The sequence below is a fragment of the Plodia interpunctella genome, chromosome 25 (genome assembly GCF_027563975.2).
Source record: "Plodia interpunctella isolate USDA-ARS_2022_Savannah chromosome 25, ilPloInte3.2, whole genome shotgun sequence".
In the NCBI taxonomy this organism is placed as follows: domain Eukaryota; kingdom Metazoa; phylum Arthropoda; class Insecta; order Lepidoptera; family Pyralidae; genus Plodia; species Plodia interpunctella.
This window is the reverse complement of record NC_071318.1, coordinates 5,772,038-5,792,825: the sequence shown is the minus strand read 5'-3', so window position 1 is coordinate 5,792,825 and position 20,788 is coordinate 5,772,038. Positions and strand designations below refer to the sequence as shown.

Below are 20,788 nucleotides of genomic sequence, written 5' to 3'. Positions count from 1 at the left end.
ATATAAAGTAGTGTGATATAGGTGTGTACAATCTATTACGGTTTTTATCAAGCGAAGCCGATATATATGGGCTGCAAGTTGTATATATAAAAAATAAAATACGATTAGTTTTACATGTCTGTTTGTCACGTAAAAAATAATAATAAAAGTTCAGTGGTCCGTCATGTAGATCCACTCGGATCGTATTCGCAAAAGAAAGTTGTTAAAATATTTATATTTTTCGTTGTTTTCGTGTAATTGCCGGTTGAGACTGAAGGCAGATGCGTGTGACTTTTTTCAAAATTCACGAACGCTCGCAGGATATGCTTAAACAACGGAGTTGAGAAAATTTTCGCTTTCGGGTTAAAATTGGGAAGTTTTGGCATGCTTTTTACAGTAATACATTATATAGGTAATTTAGGCTTGTTAATAATAGCTTTAGTTTAATTTATTGTTGTTATTTTTTATGCCTTTTATGACTGTGAAGCGGTTCAATCTATGATGCATCTGCTGTCTTACCCAAATTGTCCGTCCTTCTGCTCCATAGAAGATGAGAATGAGGTCTGTGACAAGGCAATTTCTGGCTACGTACTGGCCTAAATAATATAATTTGTATGCTACTACTCGAAAAGGAGAAGTTATTATACTTATTTTATAAATTCATCTTGCCAAGTCGGAATGGCTATTAATTTTCGACCAATGCTTTCGGGTATGCGTATTGCTCTAAATTGTTGGTTTCGTTTAGATTATCCATTGTTTATTTTTATTTTTAAACGTCAAATTTAGTGATATTTGATCCAACCCCATCCCGCTACACTCAAGTAAGATGTTTCTAGTTAACAAATCAATTAATATGTTTAGTGTTGGATTTAATTCTGAAAAGAAAAAAAAAACACAATTAAGGTGCGTTGCAGCAGTCAACTATAACCTGGATGGGCAGAAAAAAGCAACAATAATAATTTCCAAACGGCTGTACACACACATTTTCCAAACATAGCTAAGGACACTCTTGATTGAATTCTCTTTGAAATAAAAAAAAAACTCGATCATGCAACGATGCCCCGGACAGACACACAGACACGTAACTTGTAACTGTCCCTGTTCTTCTATCGTCTGTAGTTAAAAATAATAACCTTCACAGTAATTGTAAACGTTAAAGTCTTACAAATTAAAACATACAAAGTTGAAAGTATCGGTGGTCGATTCGACAATCCAGTCTCCCCGTAATTTGAGGGTGCTCGCTCGGGTGCGAACCCAGATTGCGAGATAGAAGGACACATACACACACACACTAATTACCGACACCTGGGTCCCGACGACAATTATAAGAAAGGTGCTACTGTGCCCTGAAGCCGAAACGGTTGTCCAAAACGGTTGCTGCAAGGAAATTTATATAAGTATTAATAATTATTACGTTACAATGTTTGTTTATATTTTATTGATGATTACGACATTACAATCGTCATCATCACCAGCCATTTAAATATCCCACTGTTGGGGCACTGGCCTTCTTTAAGGATAGAGAAGGAGTTTTACGTATGGATAAGGAGTTCGGGCCATGACCCATCACGTGTTGTGTTGTGGATTGGGGGGTTAACGACTGGTTTTACGTATGGATAAGGAGTTCGGGCCATGACCCATCACGTGTTGTGTTGTGGATTGGTGGGTTTAACGACTGGTTTTACGTATGGATAAGGAGTTCGGGCCATGACCCATCACCTGTTGTGTTGTGGATTGGTGGGTGTAACGACTGGTTTTACGTATGGATAAGGAGTTCGGGCCAAGACCCATCACGTGTTGTGTTGTGGATTGGTGGGTTTAACGACTGGTTTTACGTATGGATAAGGAGTTCGGGCCAAGACCCATCACGTGTTGTGTTGTGGATTGGTGGGTTTAATGACTGTAAATATAACCGGACCGACGCAAGTGCGATAATAAGCGAGCTTTTCAATAACATGTAATTATAACAAGACGATGTTAGTCCCTTGTCTAGGGCAATAATATAATAAGCGAGTCCCCTGTTCAAATAGCTGAACCAATGTCGGTCAGTGCTGTCGATTTTCACGGCGTAGGTTACAAGATTCCGCGGTTTTGTTATATATATATATATATATATTTAATGTACAACACACATCAGCTCACCTTTGACACTAAGCTTGTAATCGTGGATAAACACATAAGTTAAATAAAGAAATTAAACATTTATCCCTTTTTTTTTGTCCATATATGTATATGTATATTTATGTGAAATTAGATTTTTTTTTTTAATAATGCAAATAATAATAAATGAAACCTTATAAGTAAAATTACTTCATAAAAAAGAGGAGCTCAATGGTGCAGTGGTCAGCGCGCTCGGCGTGTGAGGCAGTTAACACTCTCACAATGGTCGGTCATTGGATGCTCTCAGCTTCTCCGTACTTCGGAGGGCACGTAAAGCCGTCGGTCCCGGTTGTTTCTGCAGTCGTTAAAACCCGTTAAAGTCATTGATAATGTAAAATAACTTCATTATTGATAATATCTAGTGTTGACACCTTAGACAATGTGGCCATCACACAGGCAGCATTCCCACGCTAAATTGTAATGGAAATTCGCTGTGCGAGGCTACCCGCGTGAGGGTCACCTGTTGCCTCACTCAGCCGTTTGCTGCCCGAAGAAACTAAAGTCTCGACGTCAAACACGAACATGAACACATGCACCACACCAGCTCGAAGGCTGAAACGGACAAGCCGAATACAGGTCGTAGGCCTTACCTATGCAATATTGCTTCCATCCATCAAAGTCACGTTTGCTGAAATATGCGTCTTTCGTCTGCCTGCTTCACATTGCCACCAAAACAGCGTCGAACTCGCGGTAAGTTCGCTTACTGTTTTGCTGTCAATGCGAGACATCAGAACCTAAAGTGTCAACGCCAAAACCCACAAATTTGTATTGGGCACCAAGACAACTATATTTGTTCGTCTATTTTATATATCGTTTATCTTATAAATTGGGCCACAAACAGACAGACAAGGGCGTGTCCCATGATGAGCACACTTCTATATAGCTATTACTTAGCCTCACTTGATGTTATCTGTCAAGTTATTATCGAGTGACTGAAGTCCGTTAAAAACGGATTAACCTTTAAAAATCATACTGACTATTTATAGTAAATATTTTCCTTCTCTTTCTCATATTCGCGTGTTCTAGGTTTAATTCGAGACTGTATCGTCTTGAAGCCTCGGATCAGTGTACTTAAAAATATACATTTTTGTAGATTTGTCTGTTATTTGGGAATGCTATTGTGGCCTGCCAAGGTTACAGATGTCTCTTAGTCCTCGTTCGACATCCAAGAGAGCATATACGGAGGGCCGTATTCCAGGGCGGGATCACAAGTTTAATTTATCAAATGCAGATACTGTACGAAATCATTACATTGTATAAACGAAGTCATTTCCCGCTGTCTGCATGCGTTCCTTTGTCTTAGATCTTCGAAATACACAACGAATTTTGATGAGGGTTTTTTAATTGATGAAAGAAGGCTTATGATTATAATTTATTATGGTTTTACCCGAGCGCAGCCGGGACGGGCCGCTTGTCTTTTTTTATAATTTTAGTATTTTTAAAGTTTCGTTTACAATACGAAAATAAAAAGAAAATATTTTAAATCAAATTGCTTAAAATATCCGTCCCAAATACTCGCCAATTATAGTATAAATGTAATCTAAATAAATGCCTATACTCCATTAACGCCATTTCCCTTCCTGTCTATAGATAATTCTACATCTTTATCTTATCTATTAAAGACCTTAGCATCCGCCCTGCAAAATACCATAACTGGCACTGCCACCTTTAATTTACCTCCGACACAACCCTATTCTATTTACGTAAGGTCTAAATCTGCGCAAATCAAACGCATAATACGATTTAAAAGCATCCAGTTTTGTTTAAACTGCAAGTAGGTAAAAGATTCCCGCTCAAAGTTCGCGTGTGACTCGAAGGTTGAAAAGCAAAGGGGATCAAATAACGCTGGTTGTTCTAGTAGGTATGAGGGAAGTGTGATGAGGCTAAGAGGGGACGATACACCTATCGCCCCCTCCGTTCCGTTTTGATGTAGGCGGAGCCTTGAACGACACGCTCCGGTCAACGCTTCGAGTTACAACCGCTCTACGCTTCGCAGAGCTTACAAGCTCGCACGCCCGCGGCGCGAACTTACCGCGATTCGGTTCTTAAATCCTTGTGATTCTTTCGTGCCAGTGTCACGGTTATTATTATAATTTTTTTTAAATAATTAATTTGAATAATCGGATATTGATTGTCTTTTTTTAAAGTACTGTAAGTGTTTATGTTTAAAACTTTTTCGAGTTTCGTAAAATGAAGAGAGTTTTCGCTAATACATCAGCTGATAATTGAAAAATTCGCAAATCAATCAATATCGGTAAGATTTTTTCTTTATTCGTTTTAATTTTCATTTGTCATTTCTCTAGCAATTGATTTGCATCATTAGTAATGTAAGTATAATCGGAAAACTACATTCTCGGTATTCCTTAACTGTTTATATCGTGTTTGATTGAAGTTATATGCTCATACACCTATATATTATTGTGTACACTGAAATATTTAATCAATCGGCACTTGTTTTCAGCTATTTTAATAATCTGTTCCAATTTCCCATCATTACGGTATCATAAAAAATATTTCAATTACAAAATCAAAACGGTTTCATTGAACTTTTATTGGTCAATTTTATTAATTACGAAATTATTTTCTAGGAAAAGCTTAACGCTGAAAAAGGCTTAAAATCTAATTAAAATTTGACAGTTTGACTTGTTATAAATAATTAAATTAAAATTACAAAATATAATTTAAACTTAAAGTACAGGATTTATTTTAGATATTTCTACAAGTTTAATTAAATATTCTAGTTTTCTTCTTCAATTTGTTGCAACAACAGTGTCTTTTGTGAGTCAAACCTCACTACAAACTAAACTCGGAGCTAACAATCTAAAATAATAATCTATTTATATTTTAATCACAAAAATAAATAATAATAAATACATTAAGAATCCCAGCTTATAAATTATCCTTCAAGTTGCTTAAAACAACTTTTTATAAGTAGTAAAAATTTGAATCAATCAAAATCAAATCATTTATTCAGAAATTAGGCCTTCACAGGCACTTTTTCACGTTATATTCTAAATTAAATGATGTTTGTTTGGGTTCAATAACTTGGTGGACGCTTAGTTTTCTGCCGGTTTTTTCTATACTCCATGTCTCCCGGGGCTTCGCTTCCATAGGAATTTTGAGATGAAATATAATCTATAGCAATCTTGGATAATGTACCTTTCTAATAGTGAAAGAATTTTTGAAATCGGTTCGGCAGTTTCAGAGATTACCCGCCATAAACATACAAACTCACAAACGCTTATCTCTTCATAATAATGGTATAGATATGTTTATTTTGTGATTTATTTATATGTTTGTATTTGGTTTGTATAGTACTAGGTATGCATTTGCACCACACATATGCAAATATGTCCTGTACTTTGCCCTAAAATTCGAACTTGGACGAATCAGCTGTCACCGATACGAAAGCATAAATATAATTAAACTGTAATTTATATAATTACCTGTGGTTCTGATATGATATCCGCCGGTATAAGAGCCTCATTGGTTACTTAGTAAATCAAAATCAAATCATTTATTCAGAAATTAGGCCTTCACAGGCACTTTTTCACGTCAGTATTAAAACATGTACTCGATACATATAATTATGTTAACAGTTAGGTACTGTAGTATTCTCTGATAGCTGCCATATATCAGATGAGAGGGAGAAACATGAAAGAACTTTGGGTCACGGCAGAGAGACGGATTAGGTTGATGACCGAAGGGAGTGGCGCGAAAAAAGGGACGCCTATGCAGTGGGTTTATGTAAACTGATAATGATGATGAATGATAAGAGAGAGAGAGAGAGAGAGAGAGAGAGAGAACTTTGACTAGGACTATTTTTATAGCCTGTATTTTGTCAAATTCAAATCATTTATTCAGAAATTTGATCTTCACAGGCATTTTTTCACGTAAATTTTTATATTAAATAGTAATTTCTCACAAGCTACAAACTACTGGCATTTCGGAACCGGACCACTGCTGAGAAGAAATACCGAAAGAAACTGATTTGAATAGTGTTGGTCCCTATCATGCCAGAAGGGCTTACCATTATTGTTTCTTGTAATTTTTTTTTGTGACCCACTGCTGGGCAAAGGGTTCCCTACTGTCTTGCAAAGGTCTCTAACTTGAGCCATTTATAACTAGGTATAATAATATAAGAAATTAGAGTAGAAAATAAAATATTATAATTTATTTTAAATTATTTTTATCGCCGCGCCGTGGGTGCTGCATTTAAGAAATAAAATTATATAAAATACAATTCCTCTACATTCTATGCCACTGTCCAGCTTTATTATTAGATCTACTACTTCGATGACCTCGATGGCGCAGTGGTAAAGTGCTTGCCTGACCGAGAGGCCCCGGGGTCGATCCCGGTCGGGTCATGATGGAAAATGATATTTTTCTGATTGGCCCGGGTCTTGGATGTCTATCTGTATATGTATTTGTTATAAATATAGTATCGTTGAGTCAGTATCCCATAACACAAGTCTCGAACTTAATTTGGGGCTAGCTGTCTGTTTCATTTGTCTTAATATATTTATTTATATATATATAACAATCTTCATATGAAGTAAAAGAAAGAAGGACACAATCACACATACCTATTTTGAATATGGAATTATATTGTTTAATAATTAGTACGGATTTTTGAATTAACTTCATTAGCGCTTAATTGAATTACTATTTAAATATGTGTATTTAAATATGTTCCATTACGTACACTGATATTGAAAATGTTAAAAAAAAAACCTTGAAAGCATACCTAGAATAAAATTGTATTTTTTTTTTAATTAGCCAGACTCAATCGCCCAGCGCTATTTGCTTTCCACGGTTAACGTGGAACATTGTTGCATTTGAATGCACGTAATAATTTATAAAAAAAATAAATATTTGACAAGAGTCTGCGATGTCACTTGTGTCAATATCACAGATAACAAAAGACATCAACGAGTTTAATTAGCGTGAAATGAAACTGTAACTTTTTTTTTATTTGGAACAGAATTCAAATGCACCTTTATTCGCGTTCTATTGTTAAATAATTTTATTTTCATTTTAATGACGTCAATCCTGGCTGGTACAGTTATTTTTTATTTCTCGATTTAAAAAATGTATTTATGTTCTTTGGTTTCAAGGCTTGAATTTCAATTTCATTCGTAAATTATAGAGAAAAATAAAAAGTATTTTATATTCATAGTTATTCCATACAACCTTTTGCCCGTGGCTTCGCCCGCGTGTGTTTTTCTGCGAACGCGGAACAGACGTGATTTTCATATAACCTTTCACCCCCAATTATAGTCAAATGATCAATCAACTATAATAGGGGGTGAAAGTTTGTATATGACTAATTGGGGGCTTGATCCTTGGAAAAAAAGAAGTCTATGTTTGAACAGTCTTTAATGCATACCCAATTTCATTAAAATTTGTAAAGCGGTTTAGCCGTGATAGCAAAATAGACAGACTTTCGCATTCATAATATTAGTATGGATTTGTATATATCAATTTATAATGATATTTTTCAAACCAAATTTCACATCACTAAATACTTAACTCAAAGTAGTCGCACCTAAAAGATGGACTGGAGCTCTATTTGGAACTGTTAGGTGCTATTAAAATCGGTGCTCTGAACGGCATACCTCCTTTTTACGATCTCTAAATTAGGGTCCCGCTTTTTAATACTTTTTAATGGTTTCAAATGCTTCAAACACCGGTATACAGGGAAAGTATTAAATAATTTGACATATTAGATAATTAGTTTTGTAATCGTAAACAGATTTTAATAATTACTTGACTAATTTGAAGCTAACAATATAATTATAACATTATCTGTTAGTTGTACATTAAATTGGAAGAGATTTTTTATATTTGATTGTAGCAAAGCATGATTTGATGGTGCACCCAGGACCGGATCCCAACGAGGGATCTCCCCGGCGGTTTACATGCGCGGACATTTATTTGTCACACGTCGAATGCAACAAGATCACTCAGAGGACAATAAAAGCTTGTCGCAAAAAAATACTATAGAATACTTGTTGTATATTTATAGTACAATCGACAGCACATCAACATACCCATATTCATTGCGGGTGCTGCCAGAGGGAACTGGTCATCTCGTTTCTCATATATTTTCATGTAAGTTAATTGTGTTTCACATCGATATATATATATATATATATATATATATATATTATAATCAGCACTCGGATCACAATCATAACCTGTTTTGATATACCTTTTGACTATGTACATTATGGACTTTAATATATTATTAGAAAGAAAAAAAAAAACATTGTAAGAAACAATAATGGTAAGCCGATCTGGCACGATAGGGACCAACACTGTTCAAATGAGTTTCTTTCGGCATTTCTTCTCAGCAGTGGTCGTTCCGAAATGCCAGTAGTTTGTAGCTTGTGAAAAACAACTATAAATATAAAGATTGACGAGAAAAAGTGCCTGTGAAGGTCTAATTTCTGAATAAATGATTTGAATTTGAATTTGAATTTTGAATTTTGCACGCCTCTATTACTGTGGCATAATTGATATGACGTCGACTGTACTTGCTTGGCGGAAGGGCTAACGGAATTTAAATGCTAAACTGCTGAATTTGAATTTGTGCCTACAGTTCACGGAAACACTTTTCATCGAAAGAACGTATCGCCGAAAAATTTTCTTTGTTTTCTCAAAATCTAGACAAGTTTGAATTAGAATAATCGGTAAATTAAGTTCTGTTTAACACAATCAGGTTAGGTAAGACAAGAGCATGTTTGTAAACTTGAAGTAACTTGTGATAAAAAAAAAAAATTGGCGAAACGTGCTTTCGGCGAACAGTGTTTCTGTCTGATGTTCCACTTATATCTCTGCAAGTAAAACATGAAAACGCATATAATGCAATATTATATAATATTATATTTTAACGAAAATTCTTAGCATCAAGAAGTGGGGTGGTCACGCTGGTTCCACACCGTGGGACCCACTATATTACAACAAAACTAACGTCTGTTTTGTATTTATATGCTTCTTGTTATTAACGTTCCATTTTTGTCTCAGAATTCGAAATAAGAAATATATAAGAATGGTCGCTCTGTTTTACACGCTCAAAACATTTGTAAGTACTTTTAAAATTATAAATAAAATTGGCCCAGCCATTTGAGCGTGAGAATGTAACAGACATATAAGCCTAAACTTTCACCAGTATACGAGTAACATTACTGGGATTACGGTTTTGTGCAAATTTTGTGATATAACTTATCCGATATCTGTGTCTGCCGTGCGGAGCAAATGTGAAAAACTCCCGTAGATTATAAGAATTGATGAAAGGAAAAGGTCTATAAAATGTTCGGGTGGAATCTTGTTACTCAATTTTGAAGCAGATATGTTCAACCGATTGAGCTGAAATTTTGTACACACGTTTAATTTGGATGAAAAATACACTATTTTGTTTTAACTCGAGTTTGAATTTTCTCTTCGAATTCAAATTAAAATCATTTATTCAGAAATTAGACCTTCACAGGCACTTTTTCTCGTCATTTTTTATGTTAAATAGTAATTTCTCACAAGCTACAAACTACTGGCGTTTCGGAACGACCACTGCTGAGAAATTAGACCTTCACAGGCACTTTTTCTCGTCAATTTTTATATTAAATAGTAATTTCTCACAAGCTACAAACTACTGGCGTTTCGGAACGACCACTGCTGAGAAGAAATGCCGAAACTCATTTGAACAGTGTTGGTCCCTATCGTGCCAGATCGGCTTACCATTATTGTTTCTTACAATGTTTTTTTTTTTCTAATAATATAAAAGAGTAGGTACATAATATACATAGTCAAAAGGTATATCAAAATCATATCAAAACAGGTTATGACTGTGATCCGGGTGCTGACACAATTGAATATATATATATATATATATATAAATTGTGTTTCAATGAGCTTACATGAAAATATGTGAGAAACGAGATGACCGTTATTGTTTTTTACATTTTTTTTCTTCTAATAATATATTCTAAGGATATAGGGGGTACCCTATACCCTACATGAAAGGTATTTCATCTCGGAAAAATAACTGTTCCCGTGGGAAATTACCGCGGGCGAAGCCACGGGGAAAAGCTAGTATTCAAGCAGCAATTCAGCCAAGGTGGTCTTCGTTAATATGTTTACGTCTAAAAATATATTCCAAAGTCATATCCGAAAGTTATCTGGGGCCAGGGATATCCCGGTCTGTATATAAAACACAGACTTCTATTTGCTTTATTATTACAAATTCTGTGCTTTTTATTATGTGGTTCATGCGTGAAGACAGAGTCGGTCGCGTAATTACAGAGAGGAAAATTGTCGCGTTTGATTTCTCTTGTCTGTTTAAAATCGGACTGAGTTTGGTTAACATAATGACACTACGGGACCACACGGAGTTGACCATGTGTGTGGTCAAATAGTTAAATATATTGTTTTTTCAATCACCACATGATCACACTAGAACAATGGCCAAAAATATTGATGTCATTTTACTTGATCAATTTTATTCATTAAGTGATTTATTATGATCATTTCTAGTAGTTGTACTAATATTATAAACACGAAAGTTTGTGTGGTTATAAGTTTGTTACTCTTTCACGCAAAATCTACTGGACGGATTGTTATGAAATTTGGTACACGGGTAGAATATAATCTGGAATAACATGTAGGGTACTTTTATCCCGAAATTCTAGTAGTAGTATCATCATCACGTAATTTTAAGAGCGAGGCTCTTGTCGGCGGAGTTCCTCCATTCCTTCTCCTTCCATTGTTGTCACTCCAAAGCCAACTCCTTCACTTCTTGATATCAAAATCAAATCATTTATTCAGAAATTAGGCCTTCACAGGCACTTTTTCACGTCATAATCTAAATTAAATGATGTTTACCAAAGCCACAAACTACTAGCATTTCGGAACGACCACTGCTGAGAAGTAATGCCGAAAGAAACTCATTCAAACAGTGTTGGTCCCTATTATGCCAGAAGGGCTTACCATTTTTTAAATATAAATTTATGTATAATTTTTTATCTGTAATATAACATGTAAGTACACAATGATACGACACGACACACACTTTTTCTTTACTTTGTCTGATATCTCAAGATCTCTTGGTCTTCCTGGGCCTCTTCTTCCTTCCACCTTTCCTTCTATAATATATCTGAAGAAGGCATCGTGTCGTATCGAGTGCGTCCTAATATTTTCCGTAGAGTATAGATATAGAAAAATGTTTATCATCTTATGTCTTGTCTCACTCTATAGACTCGCTTGCTATCTATCCATCTCTACGGGTGTTTAATTTGAAGTGGAACTACGCGAATTATATTGTTTGTATGTTTAGCGGATTTTCTCACAGAAACTGCAAACAATGACTGCGAACCGCTGTGAAAACGCACAAAATGGTACCTAGAATAAAAAAAAATCAAGTTTATGAGTAACTAGCTGCACCACGCGGTGTTACCCGCGTATAATTATTTAAAAAAAAAACACTAACGTTTTATGCCATCTATTTTATAAAGCGCCATTGACTATCAAACGTTATGACCAAATCCTACAGGAATCGCGTACTTTAGTGATAAAAGTACCCTATGTGTTTATCCAAGCTATCGGCTACCTTAATACCAAATTTTATAAAAATTGGCCCAGCCATTTGAGCGTGAGAAAGTAACAGACATATAAGCCTAAACTTTCACCAGTATACGAGTAACATTACTGGGATTACGGTTTTGTGCAAATTTTGTGATATAACTTATCCGATATCTCATCTGTGTCTGCCGTGCGGAGCAAATGTGATAAACTCCCGTAGATTATAAGAATTGATGAAAGGAAAATTCTATAAACAAGAGATTCTTATCATAAGCGATAGTCTAATAATACTAGTTTACTTCATCGCATGTTCCACCATGATCCGCTATAGCGCTCTACGCTAAATAAGGCCTTCGAGTTAAGCAATTTTTGGCTCTTTTGTTTTGTTGCCCGCAAAGGTTAAAGATGTACTACTATATTTTTTTTAATATTAAAACAGCAATTGATATTATCTTGTGGTGGGCTCCGAAGTTTATTGGCTGAGGAAGAAACCGAGAAACGCTCAGATGTGCGTGAGCCGGGTCGTGAGGTTCCCTCTATTATGGTTGAGCTACGCGATGGCTGTCCCATGCGTCAACTCGTGAACGGGTGCTGCCAGAGGGAACTGGTCATCTCGTTTCTCATATATTTTCGTGTAAGTTAATTGTGTTTCACATCTATATATATATATATATAGATGTGAAACATTATATATATATATATATATATATATATATATATATATATATATATATATATATATATATATCCGAGTGCTGAATATTATATATATATAATATTCAGCACTCGGATCACAATCATAACCTGTTTTGATATACCTTTTGACTATGTTTATATATTATTAGAAAAAACCATTGTAAGAAACAATAATCATAACAATAATATTGACGAGAAAAGATGTGTAACTGTGAAGGTCTAATTTCTGAATAAATGATTTGAATTTTGAATTTGAATTTTGAGAGGTGTCACCTTTTAGACAATTTCTTTCTCAATTCAATAAATATCTATAACACATACATCACGTTTATATACAAACTCAAGGCGCGACTGGGATTCGAATGTAGGATATTTCGATCAATTCGCTTCTAGAGTAACTTCTGTACTATGCTTTGAGAGTTAAATTTCCCGCTTTTCACCACTAGAGTGGAGGTACGTAAGACGTAACTAACTTTTCTATAACTTAACTTTTCTATATATATAGTCTACATACTTATATATTAAGGTAACTTTTCTATATATGTATTAAAAGATGTCATTGCCTACATAACGGCTATAAAATCACGTCGACGAAAAAACAGTAGTAGCTTTTCATTCGGTTCGCGTGCAACCAGTAATAAGTGTAAACGGTCCTTTAGGTGTTTAACACCCAATTTTCGCACCTCACAAACTGGATGTTAGGCATAATTAGTCTTAAATGGCCTCATGTGGAGTCATTGATACGTAAGGCGGGAATTTGTGGATGTGGAGTGTGATTACGCCCTTACAGGGCTGCTAAGCCACTAGTACTGGCCGTTAAAAATTTGAAAAAATAAAAAGCATACATTTGTTATTTAGGGCTGTAATAATGTGCTGGAATGTACAGTACTGGCCATAAAGAATAATAACTAAAATAAAAAATACACAAATAAAAGCATTTACTAGATAACCTGTCACGATTTAGGAATTTAGTATTATTCTTAGACGAAAAGAGAACGAAGCCTTGGTCGAAAATTAAGGTCTATACTGTAAGAGATAAGCGTTTGTGAGTTTGTATGTTTGAGGCGGTTAATATCTGAAACTACCGAAGCGATATCAAAAATTCTTTCACCATCAGAAAGTTACATTATCCAAGATTGCTATAGGCTATATTTTATCTCAAAATTTCCACCGGAGCGAAGCCCCGGGAAACATCTAATATTTCATAAAACTATCTTCTGTATTTGACGACCTCGGTGGCGCAATGGTAAAGTGCTTGCCTCTGAACCGAGAGGTCCCGGGCTCGATCCCCGGTCGGGTCATGATGGTAAATGATCTTTTTCTGATTGGCTTCTTGGATATTTATCTATATATGTATTTGTTATAAAAATATAGTACCGTTGAGTTAGTATCCCATAACACAAGTCTCGAACTTATTTTGGGGCTAGCTCAATCTGTGTAATTTGTCTTAATATATTTATTTATTATTTACGTATGATCTAAAATCTGAATTTTTTGCCAACCCTGAAATTTTCAAGTGCTAATTTGTGAGCACGTTTTTTTTTTAAATGCGTCGCTTAACGTCAAGCCCTGCAAGGTCCACTGTCATATTATGATAATTTCATGACGTATAATTTTGGCATCGTGCTTGGCATATGTTTAATGATGTCATTTTACCAAAGTTACATCACTTAACATATTCCATAGGATAATTAATACTGCTCTAATATCATCTGTCTCTAAGCCTGTTATACGACGAAGTAAGCTTCACAACTATTCGCTCTGTCTACTCCGTAAGGTTTAAAGACGCGATATCTGTGCATTTTGTGCCTATGATTCAGCCTTAGATTAGACCAATTGGCATCCCCCCGTGGATATCGTACTATGCGATTAAGAGACACATAGTCTTGACAGCTGATAGCAACAGCATACATAACAGCATCATCAAAGAGGGCTAACGTCAGGCCGGTTGTAAAATCAAAGCCGTATCTATTAAATTTTAAGGTTATATGCTGAACGCAATCTTCACGTCACAACGACATATCAGAAACTGTATCTAATACCTGTCGCAATAAGATAGAAAATGCCGTAATATATAATAGTTATATCCCTGGGGATATATTTATATCCCGGAACATATATATAAGAAAGCAATTTATTACTATCTTACTAGGCATATAATTATAAAACGGATTAAATTTAGTGATATGACTATCAAAAATGTGACAGGAGTGTCACAGTTTTGGTTACCATACTCCCCCCGAAATGGCTTGACCGATTTTGATGAAATTATATGTATTCATATTCATGTTGTTTATTGGCCAATCCAAGTACTTAACTTAACAAATAGTGCTTACAACTTAGTCACGAGTTAGTCACCTTTTAAAGGTATTGCGAAGTTGCGTTTTCATTTTGTATGCAGAAGGTTCGAGTATAGGTTTTTATCTATTTTTCTGTCACTCTCTAGTAGTCTCTATACATATATATTTTGTTGCATACAACTTGCAGTTCTTCATTAGCTGTAAGATTCTATCAGCATCCTAAAGCCACATCACAAAGGGTTAAATTAAATCTCGTCAAGTCAACAAGACTTAATTCGTCAAGTATTAAAATTCCATGTCAAATTACAGAATTTCGAGTGCGCATCTCATTCCCAAAATCATCTCATTGTTTCTACGTCACGACTTGCGAAAGGCAAATTAATAGCTCTTATTGAATCGGAATAAGACTTATAAAGCTACACAAAAACTCTGCAGGTGGCAATAAATAATTTCAGTACTTGTCTTCCATGATTGCTGATTTTAGTGCCGAGGGGCTCGGCCGAAATTGATCAAATTACGCGATCGTAACCATACTTAGTTAATGTAAGGATGGCTGGTCATTTAATTAGCAATGTTGTTACGCGGCTTGTAAAATTCTTTAAGTTTTATACTTGAATGAAGAGATTCCTTTGAGTTATGAGCCAATTTAGGAGGAATATTTGGTGTAAGAATTAGGATAGTGTATGGTTATGAGCGAAAATGTTATGTAAAATTGTTCTCATTAACATAGTGAGAACTTCGTTGATATGGTATGTTATTGTAAGGTTTTTTTCTTTGTTTCAAATCACTGTATTTCGCTGACATATAATTATTTTAAAAAAAAATCGAAAAGAAAATTTAATAGCGATCTTTGTGTGCTTTTTTATTTGGCCCTTTAAAGAGCTACGTTTCTGATACAATGTCATATTGTAATCTGTCAGTTAAACTAATCACTCGAATCCGCCTGATGTGATTGACTAGTTAGCCGTATGCAACACTTGTGAAACACATTTTTTTTCTAATTAATAATATATTTCTTATATTAGGTACCTACTCCCAAAATCACTGTTATTTGAAAAAAAAAACAACAATATTTATTTACTCTGCACGTCTGTGTTTGGGTCATAGGATTACACCATCTCAACAAATCTGATTTGGTTCAGTAGATTCCGAGCAAATTGTCTGTGACAAACGGACGGACAGACAGGCACACGAGTTATCCTGCAATGGTTACATTTTTTTGTTCGTAAGTCTAAAAAAATAACTGACAAAATGGGTAGGTACTTATTTCAACAGAAATCCGTAAGAAGGCCGTATAATTGTCAATAGACAACCTCTTCCTTTTTGCAAAGTTGGTAAAATAACCACAAGCACCTACCTACATGTTAATTAGTTGCCATAATCGCGGCGAAATATTACTGTATTAAAATACGTTTGTTTGCCACGCAGCCTAATTAAACTTACGGTTCTAGGCTTAGATCACAAAATAACGAGGTAACAGAAGTGGAAATTGTCGAAAAATGGTGATTGTGATGTGATACCTACAGCCCAGCCAGGAAGCCTAAACCGTCTAGAAAATTGACGAAAAAAAAAATATAACCGGACGAGTGTTACGAAACAAAATAATAGAATACCATATAATATGCCGACTCAATCCGGATAATCTCACACGAAGACTGGAACACCCTGGTGACGGAAAAAAGGAATTATAGTTTTGTTTGTTAATTTCCAACTTCTGAAGTGTCGGTCACCGCGTTTATATTTTATTTCATTCACAAGGTTTAAAGGCATATAAACACGTTACTTACGTTCATGCCATCTCTTTTTCCCATATCGTATAAGCATCGTGTAAAAAATAGTTATATATATTAATATGTTTTATGTTTCATTGTAGCCCCTCTGAACCCCTCACAGATAAAGTGTCTTTCATCTTGGCGTATTCTCGGTTGCATTCATCTAATGCCAATTCCTTATTTTGTTATCTCATTATTCGGGAACTATGTTTCGGGATGTTGTGAAAAATGTAAAGGTACGTACGGTACATTTGATTAACGTACAGAATGTTTATTCTGTACGTTAATTATTTTGTACTCATATTGTTTAAGTACCTACTAAAAGCATTGTTTAGTCGGACACGGCGAAAAATGGCAGAACTGCATTAGCATTTTCGTGTCGCATGAAATATATCGCGGTTTTAGTTTCAAAAATTAACGAGTTCGCAAAAATTTGCATTTTTAGGGTTCCTCTGATTGAGCCATTTGCCGGGAGAAGTTCAATGTCAATTGTTAAAAAAATTAAAATTTTCTTGACCATCTTGGTAGATGGCTTTTTTGCCAGAGATCGTTCTATCACGATAGCGCTAAAGAATAACGCTTCGATGAATTTTTAATGCTCTGTGGTACGTACGAGTATTTTGTCTGCTAGCTAAACAGGATCAACGTAAAAAACATAAAATGTAGGAGATATTGTTATGAATTTACAATACATCCCAAGACGTCAATTCATCAATAGGGCTGCTATTGTTACCTATCAATTGCCTAGGCTATGTGTCCCCTTAGTTGCCATATGACATCCACAGGAGCACATGGAGTAGTCCAATTGTGTGTACCCTAACACACACTTGCCATAAAACTTTTTCTATTGATTGTAATCAAACGCATTTAGGTTAATATTTTTGAAAATAAGTTTAATACTGGCAACAAACAATTTAAAATATTCTTATAATAATATTAATAATAAAATTAATATATAACAATTTAATATATTATATATTAATTTTATGATAAAAAGATTCTTGAATAGACAGAACAAAAAGTAACTACCAAAGCAACGCATGGACATAATCATAAAATTATTTGAATTTCGTTGAAATATGTACAGTTTCTATCAGCGGGGTTTTCAAGCTTTGAATTCCTGTGAAAGCTGATACGGGACACGCGCGAGCTTCGGGCTTTTAAAAATGAAGCCTCGTTTTGAATTTGGCCCACTTTTATAATACGCGAAATGGTACGAAACGTCATGTTATGTTTTAATTCTGACACTGTTCTTTGAAGTTTCTGACGTGATTTATAGCAAGTTTTTATTGTTATTTAAAGACGAATTTTAATTTTCACTTGAAATTCTTAATTAGCCTAAAATTACAAGTGAATAATTTTAGGCCAATGAGGAATTTCAACATTTTGTAAAAACTTAAAAGGGGTTTGAATTGTTGGTGAAAATAGAAAGGAAATAGTGATTTACAATTTGTAAATTTAGACAAAATTTACGAAGCGAAAGCCCCGGAATAATAGCTAGTGTTAAAATAAAATGAAATAATAAAACTTTACTGTCATTAAAAAGCAGAAATTTATATAATTCAATTAGTACGGACATAACGGAACACAGACGTATCGCAAAAATACCACGGCTTTTTAATATCTACTTATATAAACAACACGACTAAGCGTAGAATATGACATTGTCGTGCTTGAAACATTTTTATTTCAGACTAAATTTTGCCCGCGACTTCGTCCGCGTTTATTTCCTGCGTCCGCTCATAACTTATTGTTGTCAATATCTCGGGTTCTAAGCAACGTATCGCGATGAAACCTATACCAGATTTTAAGTTAGACCACCCGCTATATAACTGTGAAAACCACATCAAATTCCAACCAGTAGGTTTTACGCGCGAACAAACATAGCCCACTTACAGTCTTATTGTATGTACTAGCTTTTGCCCGCGACTTCGCACGCGTGAATTTCAGTTCTTAAAAAGAATTGAAGTAAAATTTCAGTTATTCTTTTATCGCGTATTCTAAGACTAGTAAAGATTTGCATTCATAGTGTTAATGAACAAGTTTTGCATTAGGCGTAAATTTTACGAAAAGACTGCCAAAGTTTCGTATTAGAACAAATAGCGGCAACGGACTGAATAGGGTGGTCCCACTGTCTCGCTGTGTGGCGATGCAAATGCGCAGACGCCGGTGTCGCTATCTTTATCTGTACATGCACGGCAGGCTGCCCCTCACACCGGACTGTAATGGGAAGGCAAGCGAATGTTCGCTCTGAGAATTGTTAGATATCGGTGTAAATCGAAGCGAGGAAGTTTTTTTGGGTCCATAGAAAATTTATATTCTAAGTTTCTTTGGGAAATGCTTTTTTTGAAAATATTTAGAATAGCACAATAATATTTGTTATCTAACTTTATCATAAAAAGTATTTTTTATTTTTTCGATTTTCTAGTCGTTTTATTTATTTAATTAAAATAAGTTAACTATAAATATGTATCTAGATTAACTGTTATTTATTAGTGCTTAAAGAAAGGAAACATATTTCATTGATACCGATAGCATAATTAAGAAAAATAATCTGAATTGGTCAAAATTAAGATAAAAATAATCATGTCACTTAATTAATATTATTCTTTAAAAAACTGTGACAGCTGATTTATTATTTGTACAGTTAGATTGAAAAATCAATGCTGTCGATTCGCATCGGTGTGAGTGTCATCCACTAACAGTCTTTCTCAACCAGTTTCAAGGTAGTAATGAAGATATATTTATCCGTTAAGTCGGTTAAATGGTGACTAACACCAAGTAATATAGAGTTTAAACACACATACAGACATGCAATTAACGTTTTATCACTTTTTTGGTATATTTAATAATGATTGGTTTTCACTGGAAAATCAGTTTTCTTTCATAGATTTAAAAAGTCCTTGAGCTAGTGCGCGTACAGAAATAGTGTTATTTTTATATTTTTTTAATATTTAGATGATAGTGGATGTTTTTCACACCATTTCGCATAAACGGAATGACAGTTTTCGATGACATTTTATATATGGACTAAATTTCCTATTAACAAAGGCCGAGTGAAACCTTAGACATGTAAACATTCAAAATACACAATCACATGGATAATTAAAGAAAATTTTAAACATATACTAAAATTAATAGGGGAAGGCCACCAGCCAGATGGACAGATGACATTGTACGGGAAACTGGATCGGAATTAATAACGAATAGGCAATATTTTATCGCAAAATGTAATTTTCTTTATTTGACACAAAACAAACAATCAACAAGTAATGTTGCCTCGACTAAGTAAGACTCGTCTCTAACACCAAACTGCATTGATCGACGGTGTAAATAAGGCTGGCTGCAACATCATCAAAGTCGCAGGTCGTTGGGTTAGATTAGCACAGGATAGAGAAGATTGTAGTAAAATGAGAGAGGCCCATAGATAAAATAATTTTCTTTTATCTATGGAGAGGTCTATACTCAGCAGTGGGCAGAAAAGGACTGAGATAATGATGATGAAACTAAAAGAAAACTAAACGTTTTTTTTTTCACAATAAACAAACAAAAAACGCACATCCATATAAAAACTAAACGTAATTTTTTTCCACAATAAACAAAAAATACATGTCCTTAACAAAACATCAATTAAATAAACAGGAACAGTAAATATATAGAGCTGAATCGCAATTATAAAACTTATTAATTAACCGCAAAACTTGTCAAAAGTAACCCTTTATCAATTCTTGGAATGATTGCGTTATATAACGCTAACCCGTCACCGCCCTGGGTCCAAAAGACCACACGAAGATATCTTAACCCGACAGCGTAAATTATACGCTACTTTAAAAAATAAATGTGTTCCCGCGATCCGTTGGCTGTTCAGTATAGTTGCATTTAGTTTTTAGGTTCCGTATAGCTCAAGTTAAATTAATAAACATTTTACACTACAAAATTTTCACATTTTTTTAGTAAATTACATAAAATATATACATACATACAGACACAAAAGACAATAATAACAAAACGCATTTTTATAATTTTGTTTAATTCGAACTTGGAAACAAAAATATTCAAAGTGCACTTTTTAAATAATGAAATTAAAAATAAAGCGATGCTTTAATAAATTCCAGCCAGGAATTTATTTATAATGTTGTCAAGGACGTCATTTTATGAGCGTTTTTCAAATAAATACGAGTCTGTTTAAAACAAATTCTAAATTCAAACGGAGAATTTCACGCAGCTAACAGAACCCTACAAAAAGCAAAAGGTCCGAATCCAGTGGCGATCGTTGGTAAAAAACAAACTATTGAATTGATTAGC

The 20,788-nt window shown here is 34.5% G+C and overlaps 1 protein-coding gene across 1 annotated transcript in view; it reads left to right on the top strand.

Moving 5' to 3' along the window:
• The first annotated feature begins 4,065 nt into the window (after window positions 1-4,065).
• Poxn (Pox neuro) overlaps window positions 4,066-20,788 on the top strand; it is a 53,397-nt gene continuing 36,674 nt past the window's right edge. Inside the window, exon 1 of the mRNA XM_053764374.2 lies at window positions 4,066-4,393. The gene's annotated coding sequence lies outside the window, so the exon portion shown is untranslated. The remainder of the gene's footprint in view (window positions 4,394-20,788) is intronic.